This window comes from Perca fluviatilis, chromosome 13 (assembly GCF_010015445.1).
Source record: "Perca fluviatilis chromosome 13, GENO_Pfluv_1.0, whole genome shotgun sequence".
Classification (NCBI taxonomy): Eukaryota; Metazoa; Chordata; class Actinopteri; order Perciformes; family Percidae; genus Perca; species Perca fluviatilis.
The window spans coordinates 8,495,763-8,510,088 of NC_053124.1; the positions used below are offsets into that span (position 1 = coordinate 8,495,763).

Here is a 14,326-nt window from a genome sequence, read left to right on the forward strand (position 1 = left end):
GAATGGGAGAAAAAACGGTCAGGGGTTGTTTGTATTTCTTCAAAACAATCCCAATCGTCTTATCTCCGGTCGCAAAAAAAAAAGAGAAAAAAAGGGGGATCTGTAAATGGTCTGGGGGAAGGAACTTGTTTTGGTGAAATACCCTGCAAAAGAAAACGCCACATAAAATATTAAATTAACTGTTCACACAATACAGTAACGCAAGCTATTTAAATTAGCTGGATACATGGTTAAAGGGTATCGCAGTGTGTTTTTTTGTATCGGTAACACATCCCTGCCAATCGGTCCCAAAACGTCCCAGTTAGAGAGGAAATGCCGTAAACATATTCTTTGTAAATCTTTACAATCATTCCCCGCAAGAACCACGCAGGCCTGCTCTGTTGCACGGTCCAAATTGAAAAGGCGCTCTAAGCGATGTCACGCGTTTTTTAGGCTACAACATTTTTTGACACATACAGCAAACATCTCCTCACTATCCCGAGCTGCCTGTCCTCTGAACACACTGTAAAAAAAAATGCGGTCTCTGTAGACAGCCCAGGCTCCACAAATGCCGACAATAACAATCTGCGCCAACCTGCACCACCAAACATAACAAACAGTGTTCCAGCATTGCAGCCAATAACCGACAAGAAGGAGTTGGGGGTCGGGGTTGGGTTAGGTTAGTGTGCGGAAGCACGGAAGGGAGGGGGAGGGGACGGGAGGAGGACGAGGAGGGAGGGGCGAGCTAGCCTCGTTTTGTTTGAAAATACTTTGAACGTCAACAAGAAGTAACGTCACCCAACATTGCTTAGAGCACCTTTAATCCAAAACGTGCCTCTTTTTTTGCTTGTAATGTTAGCTTGCTCGGAGGTTCCGGTTGCTGTTCCTCGAAGCGACCAGAGTTTAAAAAGCAGAAAGTGAGGGACATCTGGTGGAACTACCGGCGGCTGCCGAAACTATCCGGTAAATGAACCGTCGTCGATCCAGACAAACTCGGATGTATTAAGCACGAGTAGTTGAAGTCATTAATCAGGCTAACGACTAACTTGTAATCACTGTTCTGCTCATCTACCTCATGTCTATTTTAATCCTAAAATTACAATATTGTTATTAATATACCACCATTGCGCTGATCTGCCTTGCACTGTACTCATATTTAAATCCATAAATTTCAGACTATTGACCGATATTGCACAATTCCTTCCCTCTCTTTTTATAGTGTACACTAACCGTATTTTTTATATATATATATATATACACACACACATACACACACACATATATATATATATATATATATTTTTTTTTTTATATGTTTTATATTCTTACCGTCATCTCTGTTTTCATTCTTAATATGTTAAGAGTTCTACTTTGAGAGCAAAGATTACCGGAGTCAAATTCCTTGTTTGTCTATGCCAAACCTGGCCAATAAAGCTGATTCTAATTCTGATAACTTATCAAATATGTCAACATACTCGCCATCATTTAACACAGGGGTGACATTCTAACCCTCACAACATGAAGGAGACAGCCATAAGCAGAGATAAATGCTGGAAGCTACAAGGTACTGTTATGCTTTCCAGATGGTCACATCATAAATGTCAACAACAAAAGGTTATTTAGTCTACTGACTTTTGCCGCTAGGAAGAAAGTTTTGCTTTTTTTGGATCAAGGACTTCGCTTCAACAAAAAAAAGCAATGGCACAATCTTGTAATGGAGTCTATACCCAATGAAGACATTACATGTGTGCTTCAAGGGCTTTTCACACGGGAAACGATTATCAATTAATTTTCAATGAGAGGCAAGTGGGCAGTTTGACAGGCGGGTGCAATCTCGCGAAACTGTCGCGTTCGCGCTCGTCACACGCACACGCCGGCCGGCCGCAAGAGTTGAATTGTGTTGAACTTTTCCCTACGCGAGCGACGCGCAGCTCAAATCAATGAACGAGAGACTGATTCTTGCTTGTTTGGGAGTTCCCTAAAATATAAAACTGTTTTCTAAACAGTTATCAGGACATCTTTAAATCTGTGTTACAAAGCTAGGCTTAGACTGATACAAAGATACTGGATACAAAGTTTGTACCCACTTCGTGTAGCCTTTCTATTTGTCTACATATTTTCTTTCATGTCATTTGATGTATTTTATTTGGTGGACTCGGAGAGTTTCGGATGAAAGTAATGCCTATTATCTTAATTTGTATTTTCTACTGTTACCCCCAAAATTGGTCATGTCTTGTCTGAGCTGTACTGTTTGTTGTTCTATATGAAGAATCCAATAAATACACACACACACACACACACACACATATATATATATATATATATATATATATATATATATATATATTGCTCCTTATCAGCAACAAGATCTGGTTGCATGACTCCATAGAGTTTCACATGTTTAGGATATTTGGCATGCGACAACATAACCTCTTTAGCGTTGCTGTTGCTTATTAATAATAAATAAAGCTACGAGGTATATATTTCAAATTTCAAATTTCACCCAGCTGCACATCAGAGTGATTTTTTTAGTGTTTGCCAGTCTGTTTTTGACAGACCACATACATGTTTTGGACTGAACATTTCACTCAAGCACTGATTGAACCAAACAGTGGACTCTAGAAGCTAAAGCAGAGCCGAGGCCAGCAGCATATGTATGATGTGTGTAGCTTACCTTTAAACAAACTATGAATATTGTTGAGATGTTTCATGTCTCACATAATGCTCTTGAGATAATAAGTAACAATAAAAAATAAATTAAAAAATAAATTAAAAAAAAGTAACTGTAATCTGTTTATTGTATTCTCATTTCATTATTTGGCCTATTAAACAAGACAAGATGACAAGTCAAAGAGTGTGTGACAGTCAAAAAGATGTTTAGCTTGAGGAACTGTTACTGGCATATTGTTTGCTACATTTTAACCAATAAATTCATTATGCAATTCATTGATATATCATTCATCATATGATATATGATGCAGTGATACGGATTAAACAAGCCAACATACCTCAACTGGTTACCATTAACATGCTGACGTAATAATAATCCAGTATTATAATACATAACACTCGCAGGAGTTTTTTTCCTGCATCAGTATGCTGAGTAGGCTACTTTTACTTTAGATACTTTTTTGTCGCAAATAATGGGCTCCTTTTGACTAAGGCTGTTGTATTTCTACTTTACTTGTCTATATAAAGGACCGTAGCACTACTTCCACCACTGTTAATAGTCAACTGGTTGCACTTTGCATGGAGAAGTAGCACATGGCCTAATTACTTTAACTTGTTTTAAGTTTCTGATAGGTTTATCTATCTGGTAGATGCAGAAAGCTGCCATCTCTTTGGATTTTCTTGCCTCTGTTAAGCATGTCACATTATAGCTATATAAGATAACTGTACTCGGTGTAAGATGCGAAAATTAATGGTTGAATGTCAAGTGTAAAATGGAAATGCAATTATCCCCTATCTGTCCAGGCTCACGGTAGGCGGGACTCTGTTGCCATGACAATGACGTCAATGTTGGTGTCGAGTAACCAAAGGTCAAAGTAAAGACAAGTGAATGAAAACGGAAGGGAACTTAACAGGCTGCGCGAAATGGGACAGAACATCGCTAAATCCACTCAAACTTCAACCAAACCATTGCAGTGGGTGTCGAATAATCGTTTTATTCGCCGGTAAGGAAACGTCAGACAGCAGAAGGTTAGGGTCACAGACAAGCTAACAGGAGCTAGCTAGCTATGTCAACGAGCTAGCTAGAGCCTAGGTCGTTGGCTAACACTGGAGCTAGCTAGTGCTAACAGCTACCACATTAGCTACATTGTTTGCTTTGGAAGGCTGCCTGATGAGACAAAGTTACTTTAAGCGGTTCGCTAGCGATACAAATGTACTTGCGGTAATTGGAGCGTGTTACTTGAGGCTACATTGCTATTTAAGTTAGCTTTTTCAGTGTTGCAGTCAAGTCAGGATAGGACACAGTAACGTAAGCTGGCCTTGCAACAGTGAATGTTCCCCAGCTGTGTAACTTTACTGACATCACGGTAACGTTAATGTTCTACTGCAACACCTTGTCTAATGACTATGCACCTAACAGTAGTGCTTATAGCTAAGGTCGTTTAACCCATGCTCCAAGTCAGTATGTCATAGCAAGCAAGCTTGTTAATATTTGCGAAACAGTAGAATAAGTCCAAATAACAATAAAGTTTTTTTTTTAATTGATTCATAATTCATAGAAAGGCATAGCAGTTGATCATAAATCATTAGACTTAATAGATGCTTGGCAGTGAGCATGCAGTTGAATAGCTTTGTGCGTTGTCATTGAAAGTCGTCCTCAGCATCAGTATGATTACACAGTTAGGCTTGCACAGTATCATGGAAATGAGGTCAAGCTAACTTCTCTTCCTCTGCAATTTTTCTTTTAAGGAAAAAAAACAAGACCGCAGATAATATGACACTGGGATCTGGATTCACTACGGACATCATCTACAGTGGGAGTCGGTGTGTTACCTTGGTCAGATGGCCATTTTCTTTCCATACTTGTTTCCTGCCCTTATTGAGCTACACCCACGGGCAGAAGCCTGCACAGTTTTTAGCATGCTTGATAGGAATATCTTGAAGATCGAAGATGTGGGAGGGCCTTCAACTATTGAACCCTGTTCCCGCTGACTGGATTTGCCATTACTTCAACATTGTGACTATGTCTCTGGCTGGCCACATTATCATCTGTGACTGAGGTTACAAATGCACAAGGTAGTTTGGGGCTGTAAACATCCCCGACTGGAAGCTGTCTATCTGCAGAGCTTTCAGTCTGATGTTTGCTGCTGCCGACTGCCTCCAGCTCCACAGAAATGGAAGAGTTCGGTATATGTGCCGTGTCCATTTTATCTGACCTGCTACTTTAAAATGCAAACGGAATTGTGTGGTAAAGTTGTATTAGAGCTGGGCGATATGAAAAAGAAAAGAAAAAAAAATCAAATATCACAATATTTGACCAAATACATCGATGTCGATATTGTAGGGCTGACTGTTGGTGCTTTCGCAAGATATTAACCAAATGAGAGTTTTGATCAATGATCACCAATAATGTGGATACAATGACTAAGTGGGTAAAGTCAAATTATAAAGCTAGTAAGTCTGGTAAGTTCATAAAATTACATCACTTACTTACTGTAATGCAGCCTGTAAAACCAGGAAAAGCCATATCACGAGCGTCATATCACTATATCCAAAATTTAAGACAATATCTAGCCTCATATATCGATGTCGAATATAATATTGATATATTGCCCAGCACTAAGTTGTATTACTAATAATAGTGGTTAGTAATTAGGCCCTGTAGGTCCCGTTTTTTGAACCATAACTTTGTGTTTTGGTGGCTTATATGCTCAGTTGTTCCGACTCAGTTCATGTAAACATCCTACACTCAGCTGTGATCAAGCGCAGCAGAGGCTGAGAGAAGGTTGTTTACTTGGACTGGCTGGAAGTGACTCTTTGACATGAAGCGAGCTGAGCGGAAGGAAGGGCATCCACATTAAGATGAGCTGCAGTTCACCTCCCATCAGACTTCCTGTTCCCGCTTTCGCGTTGACCTCTTCGACAGAGTTCTTTAAATAGAGGCCCTGCTAGGGAACAGTCTCATTTCTGGATTTGTACATTAATCAGCAGGAGTAGGTAGGTTAGTGAGAAAAAGAGGAGTTTATTTCCTACCATCAGTTGTGTGGGTTACTCCAGTTCAACACCGAGCCCTGACTGTTGTATGTGATGTAGATTTGGTGTGCTGCTGGATCAAAGACCCAATACCTAAAGCCTTGTAAACTCCAATACCTTACTTGTTAATGGGGTGTTGATTTCATGGGCAGTGTGTGATTTATTGTATTTAAGTCGTGTGCAGTTTTAAGACATTTTCTATTAGCCGATTTAACATTTCATGTTTTGCACACATGTAATTAACTTGAAAAATGTTTGAATTAATAAAAGTGACATGGAAAGTCATAACACATCCTATTTTCTGTCTTTCAGACTTTTAAAGTACAATTGACCGACTAACAATTAAATGTAAATTCATAAAATGTTTCCTATGAAATATTGTTTGTAGCAACACCTCACTGTGATATGATACAGCAGATTGGATCAAATAATTCCATATGTTTGGCAATGGTAAAATTAAGATTTTTGCGAGTACAAATCAAAAATCTGTAGGTGCCTATGTTAAGAGTGGAACAAAAAAGTAGTGAAAAGCTTTTTGGACTCAAACAAATCAACATATAGTTACTATATTTATACAATATACATGTATATGTACATTATTTATTACATTTGTTATTTATTACTTTTTAAATCAACATTAACAGTGGGCAAGATTGAAGATTTGTTTTTCAACATGGAGTCTAACCGCAGCATATACTATTTATTCACCACTAGATGTCAGACTTGTGCTTGTATTTGATTTTTTGCAAGTGTACTTCACAAGTACAGTACTTGAGTAAATGTACTTAGTTACATTCCACCACTGACTGCAATGCCATATTACTGGTTTGCTTACTTCTGACCGGGAGCGTTTTTGTTCCTAGGTATATAGGGTGAGGCGCAGGGAGTTTTTGCTTGAACAACCTATGCTTTGTTGCCACGTTCTTTAAACAGAGGAGCATGTTCAGTAGCAGACTTCTGTCACTGAACAAGCTCAACAGACAGGTTGAGGAAGTCCTTTGTCCCCGGGGCCATCCAACTCTTAAATAACACACAAAGGGGGGAGGGGGAGAAATGGACTTTTCAGCATGAGTCTGTCTCTCTCCGCCCGTACCACCATTCTATCTCTGTCTGCTGTACATCTGACTGTCTTATAGGCTAGATTAGCCCTCCTACACAATCTGGACTCTGGTCATAACATATACAGCTTATAACTTATTCCCTGTTTATATATATATATATTGTTCTTAACGTATATTATTTCTTTTCTGTCAAGCAATTCTAATTCTATTAGGGTTACATTCTTGTCTTTTCATTGTCATAGTTAATATTTAATAATAAGCTATTGCATTGATCAATCCCTACACTGTTCTCTTTTGCACTACCACCAATTCACACCTTAGCACCTTTAACTCTTTACATTTCTGTGAGTGATTTTTATGTATGTGAGATATATGTGTGTATGTGTTTGTTGTGTTATGGTTGTCTAAGCTACTGGATGCCTAAAATTTCCCTCAGGATGAATAAACTATCTATCTATCTGTCTATCTATCTGTCTATCTATCTGTCTATATATCTATCTATGAATAATAAAAATTTTCATATAGTTATTTGCATTTAGTCTGAGGCTGTGAGAAAGAGGTGTGACCTATGAAATAAGTTCCCTGAAATAATCACAGGTAAAACCTGTTTATTTATTATTTAGGCCTGTTGATTCATTTACTGAATACTGAATAAAACAGCATTCCAAAAAACTGCATTCCATACAGAGCGAGGGCTGGGTGTGTTTCAAAGCTCTGCGTCTTTGTGCCTGAACAAATGGGTGGGCAGGACAGAAAGAGTGGCTGAGCCCGCCCAGCCCGCCCCCTACATACTGCAGGTGTTGTGTCGGCCTTGCTGGTTTCTCCAGTTGGGTTCAGGGATCTATCTTTTCTCAGGATTCGTGTGTTTAAGTGTCAAAAGCCTGCCACAGCTGGTCTACGGATCTACCAGAAAGAGACATCCTGATACTCTGTGGAAAGGTGAGGAAGCAATTCTTTATTCAGTGGTAATAATCTTAACTGAATAGGAATATATGTTGGATGTCTGTCTGTTCAGACCAGGAACTGTATACTACTGACTTACTGTGTATTTCTATAGGGCTACATTTACCCAGTGGTGGAAGAAGTATTCAGATTCCTTTACGTAAGTAAAAGTAGGCCTACTAACCACATTGTAAAAAACACTCTGTTACAAGTAGAAGTCCTGCATTGAAAATGTTACTTAAGTAAAAGTATGTAAGTATCGTCAGGAAAATGTAGTTAAACGTATTAAATGTAAAAGTACTCAATGCAGAAAAATCCTCCCATTTTAGAAACTGGAAACGATCCAAACAGTTCTGTCAACCAACTAAGTGTTTAATCGTCTAATCAGTTCAGCTGGACTTGTAGGACGTTATGTTGTTGGGTAGTTTCATTTATAATAAAACGTGTTAGTTTTTTAAACTTTTGTGCAATGCGCAAAACTTAACTTGTAGAGTAACTAGTAACTAAAGCTTTCAGGTGAATGTAGTGGAGTAAAAAGTATGTTTCTCTCTGAAATGTAGCAGATTAGAAGAAGTAGAAAGTGGCATGAAAAGAAAAGACTCAAGTAAAAGTACAAGTACCTTTGTACTTAAGGACTGTACTTAGTTACATTCCACCAATGCATTTACCTGACAGAGAAATGTTACTGGTTATGTTTTCTAATTCAGATTTTACGCACAAACTAACAAAACATGATGCATTATTATTCATGAAACTATCCAACATTAAGTTAGAGTTGAAAGCTCCTCCTTCAACAGAGCTTAAGTAAATGTACAGCTGCAAGAAAAAGTATGTGAACCTTTTGGAATTTCATTGTTTTCTGAATAAATTTGTCATAAAATGTGATCTGATGTTCATCTAAGTCAAGGGTATTGACAAATATGTGTCTAAAATAATAACACAAACAAATTCTGATCTTTCACGTCTTTATTGAACACACTCATTTAACATTCAAAATGGCAGTGGAAAAAGTAAGTGAACCCTTAGAATTAATAACTGGTTGACCCCCCCTGGCAGCAATAACCTCAACCTCAATTCCCTTATCTGTGGATCAGACCTGCACATTATTTGTTTTTTTAATATTATTTTTTGGGGCTTTTCCCTTTATTAGTAGTAGAGACAGTGGGTAAACGTGAAAGGGGGAGAGAGATGGGGGATGACACGCAGCAAATGGCAGCAGGCCGGATTCGAACCCACACCACTGCAGGACTCAGCCAACATGGGGCAAATGCGCTTACTGGGTGATCTAGAGGCCGCCCCAGACCTGCACATCGTTGAGGAGGAATTTTAGCCCATTCTTCCTGGCAGACCTGCTTTAGCTCTGTCACATTCTTTGGACTTCTCATGCGTATGGACCTCTTCAAGTCAATCCATAGCATCTCTGTTGGGTTGAGAGGGTCTGGACTCTGACTTGGCCACTCCAAAAAGCAGATTTAGTTTTTCTGAAGCCATTCTGTTCTGGACTTGCTCTGGTGTTTTGGGTCGTTGTCCTGTTGCATCACCCTCCTTCTACACAGTTTCAGCTGACGTACAGACATTCTCACATTATCCTGAAGAATTGTCTGACATACTTGGGAATTCATCTTCCCCTCAATGATTCAGTCCCCAGCGTGTCTCCATGTGTAGATTGTTTGCCTACCTGTAGACTGGTGAATTTCTAAAGTCTTTGAAATAACTTTGTAACCCTTGCCAGCTTTGCGTAAATCAACAATTCTTGATCGTAGATCCTTTGAATGTGCTTTTTGGCGAGACACGGCTCACATAAGCGTGTTTTCTTCGTGTGCAGCGCAAACTCCTAAAGTTTGAGGGCTTTTTAATCAGTCAAAGTAGCTGTAGTCCACACCTCCAAACTACACACCTCCAGTTGTGCTAAAACCTGGCTCCAATTAGCTTTTTTGAGGTCATTAACTCAAGGGTTCACATACGTTTTCCACAAGCACTTACAAGATTGTTTTGGTTGTTCTCAATAAAGACATTAAAGATAAAAATTGTGTTATTATTGTAGACACATTATATTTGTCAATACCCTTGACTTAGATGAATATCAGATCACATTTCACGACAAACCATGAAATTCCAAAAGGTGCACAGACTTTTTCTTGCCACTGTCAGTACATTGTGCTGATATAATGCCTCTCTTACTTACTTACTTGAAGTAAACAATTGAATGCAGGACTACTGTGCAGAAGGGACTATGAATGAAAATTAGCTTTTTTATTGACACATTTACATTTTGAGTGTAAATAAAAAATGTCAATTGATGTGCATTGTCCCTTTTAAATAAACAAATAACTAAACGGTTTTGGGGAAAAAAATCTAATGCAATTTCCATTCGATTTGTGAATTTGCAATTTACCTTTTTTTATATAAAGTATAGCTAAAGTTCAATATTCACTGTTTAACAGATAAACATGTCATGGAGCATTATAAACTGAAACAGCATCGATAGATTCTATTCTATATTCTTATGCAAGGATGAGAACATAGATATGAATTGCCAGCAATAAGTGTTTTTCTTTTAAAAAGCATAGAACATTGAACAGTCAAACACAGAACATTTATCACAAAAGCTAAAGATATACATTTAAAAAAAAAATCCAATCAAAAAATATCAATACTTTCCTGTGAACTGAAATGTCTGATATGCTTCAGTTCAATAGCAGCATCAACATATTGCACCTTCTACCATCATGTTAAAAAAATTAATACAAAATAAACAAAAAAATCCACTCAAAGCAGGACATTTCTGTTAAGAATCTGTCACATGTAACATTATTCCTGCATTTACTATTAATACTTAATAGTTTAACTCCAGAATAAAAAGTACCACCCCGCTGTTGTACAGAGGCTTGTACAACAGCGTGCTGCATGGGATGTCTTTTGCACATGCGGGTCAGTTCAGTATCATAGTTAATCATAATTGCATTGAGACTATGTCTATATTTTATTTTATTAGTCTATAATACACGACCCTGTAGCATTTTGCTTTGAACACCAGTTTTAATGATTTCATCTTTATGTGGGAGAAATCCTGTTTTATCTGTCATTTTGGCATGGCCGACAGGTCTTAACTACAACACACATACGCCTCAATCTCATTGTGTAAATATTTAGTGAAAGCGCCAACAGTCACCCCTACAATATCGCCGCAGACATTGAGGTGTTGGGTCAAGAATATCGCCCTGCTCTGAATCAAAGTGGCCGAAAATAAAAAGTGAACTGATTTACACGGTAGGTGGTAAAATCGGTTTTCTCAACACTTTAGTCTCTAGCTCCCTCTCAGCGTTAGCGGCACACGTGACTGGATTTTAAGCGGTGATTCGATGCTTTAACTTTTTATCACAGAAACCAACATTTTCCAATGCTGTTGTAAATCTTTTTGATGGTTTAACTCTTATTTGCTGCAACTCCTGATATAGTTTTCAAAGCGATCACATCAGTTCCTCTTTCTGTTCCACAGATGATGGCGCCTGCTTCCAAGAAAACCATGTGCCTGGCAACTACAGCTGCTTTCGGCCTTGTCTGCTCTGGTTTTGTATTCCTCCTGTATTTTGAGCCTCCGTCTCCTGTTTGCCCATCTACATTAACCAATGTGAAAGATTATGAAAAGCCCATAGTCCTGCTGTGGTTCTGGCCTCTCGGTGTGAAGTTTGATTTAAAAGGTTGCTTAACCCACTTCAACATTGATAGCTGTGTTCTGACGGATGACAGAACGCTGTACAGCCAAGCAAAGGGAGTCATTTTTCTTCCATAAGACATAGCCGGTGATCTGAAAAACATGCCGCAGGAGCCACGTCCAGCTTTTCAGAAGTGGATTTGGTACCATGTGGAATCCCCAACGAACACGGGTAGGATACCAGGTCTGGAAAACCTGTTCAACTTAACACTGAGCTACAGAAGAGATGCTGACATTACGGCGAGAAACGAGCTTACAATCAGGAAGACAGACATGAAAGAGGACTTTGTTCTGCCCAAGAAAGACAAACTAGTGTGCTGGATTGTCAGTAACAACAACCCAGCCACAGGAACAGCTGTGAGAGAAAGCTATTACAAGGAACTGTCCAAACACATTAAGGTCGAACTCTTTGGTACAGCCTATACAGGGCACGGTTTGAGTTATATGAGGATTACGCAAACCATTGCCAGCTGTAAGTTTTACCTCTCATTTGAGAACTCGCTCCACAGAGACTACATCCGCGGAGAAGGTCAACGGGCCCCTCGTGGCGGGGACGGTTCCTGTAGTTTTTGGGTCCGCCGAGAAAACTACGAGGAGTTCCTTCCCGCCGACGCCTTCATTCACATAAATGATTTCCCCGACGCAAAGTCGCTGGCTAAGTTTCTGCTGGACATGACGGACGCGGCGTACACGCGTTACTTTGAGTGGAGGAAGTTCTACGAGGCCACCCCTCACCTCCTGTCAATGTACAACGAATTCATTCAGCCCATCTGCCTCGCCTGCGACCACATGTCAAGAGACGTGTATTACCATGTAGATCATGACCTGTATAAGTGGTACTTGACATGAGAAACGTCAACCAGAAGGCCCCCCTTTCCATAGTGGCTCACACATGGACATTAATGCACAGATTTAAACACAAGCTACTTGAATATTCTGCCATCATTTGGCACATGTTAAACACTGTATTCTGTTTAAAGTGGTTGTGATAAACTGGCTGAAATAAGCCGGGAAATGGTTTGTACATTTTTTGAGTTTATTTTCTCTCTATCGCCAGCAGATGGTTAGCATAGCTTAGCATAAAGACTGGAAACAGGGAAAAAAACAGCTGGCCTGGCTATGAATAGTAACCCAATTGTGTGGGTTACTCCAGTGCAACACCGAGCCCTGACTGTTGTATGTGATGTAGATTTGGTGTGCTGCTGGATCAAAGACCCAATACCTAAAGCCTTGTAAACTCCAATACCTTACTTGTTAATGGGGTGTTGATTTCATGGGCAGTGTGTGATTTATTGTATTTAAGTCTTGTGCAGTTTTAAGACATTTTCTATTAGCAGATTTAACATTTCATGTTTTGCACACATGTAGTTAACTTGAAAAATGTTTGAATGAATAAAAGTGATATGGAAAGTCAAAACATATCCTATTTTCTGTCTTTCAGACTTTTAAAGTACAATTGACCGACTAACAATTCAATGGGAATTCATGAAATGTTTCCCATAAAATATTGTTTGTAGCAACACCTCACTGTGATATGATACAGCAGATTGGATCAAATAATTACATATGTTTGGCAATGGTAAAATTAAGATTTTTGCAAGTACAAATCAAAAATCTTTAGGTGCCTATGTTAAGAGTGGAACAAAAGTAGTGAAAAGCTTTTTTGAACTCAGACAAATCAACATATATTTACTATAGCTAGATAGTGATATGCTGGCGATGCCAGGGTACTACTGTAGCTACACTGAACACAATTATAAATGCAACACTTTTGTTTTAGCCCCCATTTTTCATGAGCTGAACTCAAAAATCTAAGACTTTTTCTATGTACACAAATCTGTCTAAATCTGTGTTAGTGAGCACTTCTTTGCCGAGAAAATCCATCCACCTCAAAGGTGTTACATATCAAGATGCTGATTAGACAACATGATTATTGCACAGGTGTGCCTTAGGGCCGGGACACATCAGGCCGATTATCTGCCGTGGGACAGTCTGGCAAGGTCAGTAGCTAAGTTTCCATCCACTTGTCAATCGAATTATCTGAAGTTCGGTAAAAAAACTCATGCGAATAAAGCTGGTGAAAGTGTGTTTCCATCAAACAGCTTTAAAGCGAATAAAAACCTGTGCGTAATGACGTCACATGCTGTTTTGCGATTAAATTGGTATATCGAATTGATTTGAGACATTTTATGGTGTTTCCATTCATTTTTGCACTGAATCGCACAAGATTCAAGCGAACTTTTGCGAACAAAGTTTTGCTAGAAAAAGTAGTTGTTAATATTAGAAGCCAAGCTATAGCCTAAGCTCCGATGGGCCTTTGGCTGAGGATCTGATCCAGCTCATCAAAAAGGTGGAACTTGCCTTTTATTTTCCCTCCGGCACCGCCGCGACAACTCTCTTTTTGAGCCGTGTATCGCTGTTTGGGCGCCTTCCATTTACTCCGGCAGGAACGTCCACGGCTTGTCGTAAGGGACATTCTAAAGCGTAGCGTGAAAAGCAGCGTGATGTGGCGTAATGTATCTAAACAACGATCAGTCATCACCAGATGTATCGTGGTCATATCTTGTCATGAACACTTAAGCCTGTCAAGAAAACTAAATCGAAATCCAACGATTATACGTTATCTCCCTTATTCGTGTCCAGATAAGGTCCATAATATTTGGACATTTCGCGTTAGATTTGACGTTGTGGTTATGATGAGCAATATAGAAGAGGATTTTTTTGGTGATGATTGATCGTTGTTTAGATACATTAAACCATGTTAAGCTTTTTCACATTAGGACTTATAAAGCCAATGAGAACCGTGGAGAGTCAACCCCCAGCCGCTCCGCTGCCCTGAAGCAGAAACGCTTTATGTCAGATAATGTTCATAATAATTGGACTTTGGGTTCGAGTTTTTTACAGTTTTCAGTGGTTATGAGGAGCA

General features: G+C 39.1%; 1 long non-coding RNA gene and 1 pseudogene across 1 annotated transcript; both read left to right on the plus strand.

Annotated features, from left to right (window-relative positions):
- The first annotated feature begins 3,530 nt into the window (after positions 1 to 3,530).
- LOC120571460 lies at positions 3,531 to 5,979 on the plus strand. Its single transcript, XR_005641232.1, has 2 exons — positions 3,531 to 3,653; positions 4,399 to 5,979. It is a non-coding gene; the product is annotated as an uncharacterized LOC120571460 (long non-coding RNA).
- A 1,553-nt stretch (positions 5,980 to 7,532) lies between these two features.
- Positions 7,533 to 12,817, plus strand: LOC120571461 (annotated as a pseudogene).
- The last annotated feature ends 1,509 nt before the right edge of the window (positions 12,818 to 14,326 follow it).